General features: G+C 48.3%; 1 pseudogene across 1 annotated transcript; it reads right to left on the reverse strand.

Annotated features, from left to right (window-relative positions):
* Positions 1–1,848: 1,848 nt before the first annotated feature.
* Positions 1,849–2,809, reverse strand: LOC311143852 (C-X-C chemokine receptor type 1-like; annotated as a pseudogene). The gene has a single exon. The product of its transcript is annotated as a C-X-C chemokine receptor type 1-like (transcript).
* Between the last annotated feature and the right edge of the window lie 764 nt (positions 2,810–3,573).

Raw genomic sequence — 3,573 nt, forward strand, 5'->3', positions numbered from 1 at the left:
CTACCAAGTGGCGTGGCGAGAATCTGTCTCCGCACCACGTGCTCTCACCACTGGTGTCCCCCAGGGCTCAGTTCTAGGCCCTCAACTATTCTCGCTATACACCAAGTCACTTGGCTCTGTCATATCCTCACATGGCCTCTCCTATCATTGCTACGCAGACGACACACAACTAATCTTCTCCTTTCCCCCTTCTGAAAACAAGGTGGCGAATCGCATCTCTGCATGTCTGGCAGACATATCAGTGTGGATGACGGATCACCACCTCAAGCTGAACCTCGGCAAGACGGAGCTGCTCTTCCTCCCGGGGAAGGACTGCCCGTTCCATGATCTCGCCATCACGGTTGACAACTCCATTGTGTCCTCCTCCCAGAGTGCAAAGAGCCTTGGCGTGACCCTGGACAACACCCTGTCGTTCTCCGCTAACATCAAGGCGGTGACCCGATCCTGTAGGTTCATGCTCTACAACATTCGGAGAATACGACCCTGCCTTATACAGGAAGCGGCACAGGTCCTAAAAATGTGAGGGGAACGGCACCTCCGTACCTTCAGGCTCTGATCAGTCCCTACACCGAAACGAGGACATTGCGTTCATCCACCTCTGGCCTGCTGACCCCCCTACCTCTGCGGAAGCACAGTTCCCGCTCAGCCCAGTCAAAACTGTTCGCTGCTCTGGCACCCCAATGGTGGAACAAGCTCCCTCACGACGCCAGGACAGCGGAGTCACTCACCACCTTCCGGAGACACTTGAAACCCCACCTCTTTAAGGAATACCTGGGATAGGATAAAGTAATCCTTCTACCCCCCCCCTTACCCCACCACCCCACCCACCCCCCAAAAAAAAAACATATTGTAAAGAGGTTATCCCACTGGCTATAAGGTGAATGCACCAATTTGTAAGTCGCTCTGGATAAGAGCGTCTGCTAAATGACATAAATGTAATGTAAACGTATGATCTCTGTAATTGCAAACAAAGGTTTCTGTACCAAATATTAAGTTCTGCTTTTCTGATTTATCAACTACTTATGTCATGCAATAAAATGCAAATGCATTACTTAAAAATCATACAATGTGATTTTCTGGATTTTTTGTTTTAGATTCAGTCTCTCACAGTTGAAGTGTACCTATGATAAAAATTACAGACCTCTACATGCTTTGTAGGTTAAAAAACCTGCAAAATCGGCAGTGTATCAAATACTTGTTCTCCCCACTGTATATGCCATATCTTTCTAATTGTGCTCTTTCACAAAAGCTCTCAACCTATAACCTATATACTTATTATGGACACAGTATGCTTTACTTTAGTTATCTTGTTGTTATTAGTTGTTGTTAGTTGTAATTAGTCCCATCCTTCAGCTCCATTCACCACCTCCCATCTATCTCTTAACACCATCCATATTGGATTTCTATTTTCAAAATTTTTTTCAACTGTACTGTGATGTTTCACAAAAGTTCTGAACCCTTCTATTCTCATTGTTTCTACAGATTGTAAATGGAAAATAAACAGTTTTGCTAAAAGTATTGTTATAATATTGATCGATTGACTATGATTTTTCAGATCACCCAGTAGTGCTATCTGCAGGGTTAGCTCCAGGTAAATATTGCAATCCTTCAGCCATGTTGTTTATACTTAGCAATAATTAAAGTATCACATGAAAAAATATATTTCGATAGATATGATGGAAAAAAAACAAATGGGATAGTGTCAAACATGTTACAATGCGTTAAAAGAGAATGCACATAAAAAACAAAACACAAATAGGAAAGTTAGCTATGTGACAAAATATTGGATTGAACCTTTACAATAGAATTATCCATCCCCCCACCTTCCACCTCCTGACTACTTAATCCTTACAGGGTAACAGAGGTGTTCCTAGACCTTTGACTGACCGTGCTGTGGGTCGAGCCCCTGCGGTAAGCGGCCAGCACCCTCGTGCTGATCAGCCTATGGCTGTGGAGTGTCACCAGGAGCTGGTTCCGGAACTTCTGCCCGATGAAGGCGTACTGCAGGGGGTTGACGGCGCAGTGCACGAACGCTATCATCTTGGTCACGCACAGCGCCACACTCACACTGTTCTGGACCTCACACGTCTCCTCGCCCAGTCGAGCCGCCCCCCGCATCAATGTATCAACCAGCACGCTGACATTGTGCTGCAGCCAACACACTACGAACGCCAGGCGCCACGGCCAGGATGACGCGCACGGAACAGCGTTGCCGCCGTGCGGCTGTAACAGACGACCATGACCACAAGCGGCAGGAAGAAGCCCCCGGCGTGTTTGCGAAGCACCCGCACAACCCCCCGCCACCGGTCGCTGCCGTCAGGTTCTCGTAGCAGATGGTCTGTCCGCTGAGATCCTTCGGTTGGAAAGCCTCCCGCTGGAGCACCACGGGCAATGAAAGAAGCCCCGCCACCAGCCACACGGCTCCGCAAACCATCCCCGCCAGGTGGCGCCAGTGAGCCAGTGCCTGCATGGCCTTCACAATAGCCAGGTAGAGGAAGGTACCAAAGATCCAGTGGGAGTAGACGTAGACGGCCCAGAAGGGGAGGGTCAGGGAGAAGAGGAGGTCGGCCATGGCTAGGTGCATCAGGTAGATGTCTGTGGTGGTCCGGCCCCTGGCAATGCAGCACACCACGTAGATGACCACACTGTTGCCCAGCACACTGAGGAAAAACACAGTGATGTAGGTCACCATCAGACCAACACTGCTCAAGCCCAAGATAGACACACTACAGGGGGCCGCCTTGAGCTCGTCTATGGTAGGATAGGTGAAGTTGAAGATGTCGGAGTAGAGGTAATCATTGAAGTCCATTTCAGTGAATGACCTGCAGAGAGCTGGGACCAAAGTAACAAAGCCTACCATCAGTAACACACTACGCCGCCAGGGACTCAAATCCTGCAGTGCGAGACGTGTCCCCCTGCTTAAGCCAGTACATGTCCAGGCCCGTCTAAAGTTTGCTAGAGTGCATTTGCTATATCAATGATGTCGCTCTTGCTGCTGGTGACTCTCAGATCCACCTCTACGCAGACGACACCATTTTGTATACATCTGGCCCTTCATTGGACACTGTGTTAACAAACCTCCAAACGAGCTTCAATGCCATACAACAATCCTTCAGTAGCCTTCAACTGCTCTTAAACACTAGTAAAACTAAATGCATGCTTTTCAATCGAACGCTGCTAGCACCCGCCCACCCGACTAGAATCACCACTCTCGACGGGTCTGACCTAGAGTATGTGGACAACTACAAATATCTAGGTGTCTGGTTAGACTGTAAACTCAACTTCCAGACTCACATAAAGAATCTCCAATCCAAAGTTAAATCTAGAATCGGCTTCCTATTTCGCAACAAAGCCTCCTTCACTCATGCTGCCAAACATGCCCTCGTAAAACTGACTATCCTACCGATCCTTGACTTCGGCGATGTCATTTACAAAATAGCCTCCAACACTCTACTCAGCAAATTGGATGTAGTCTATCACAGTGCCATCCGTTTTGTCTCCAAAGCCCCATACACTACCCACCACTGTGACCTGTACGCTCTTGTTGGCTGGTCCTCACTACATGTTCGTCGT

The sequence above is a fragment of the Coregonus lavaretus genome (genome assembly GCF_964263955.1).
Source record: "Coregonus lavaretus genome assembly, chromosome: 16".
In the NCBI taxonomy this organism is placed as follows: Eukaryota; Metazoa; Chordata; class Actinopteri; order Salmoniformes; family Salmonidae; genus Coregonus; species Coregonus lavaretus.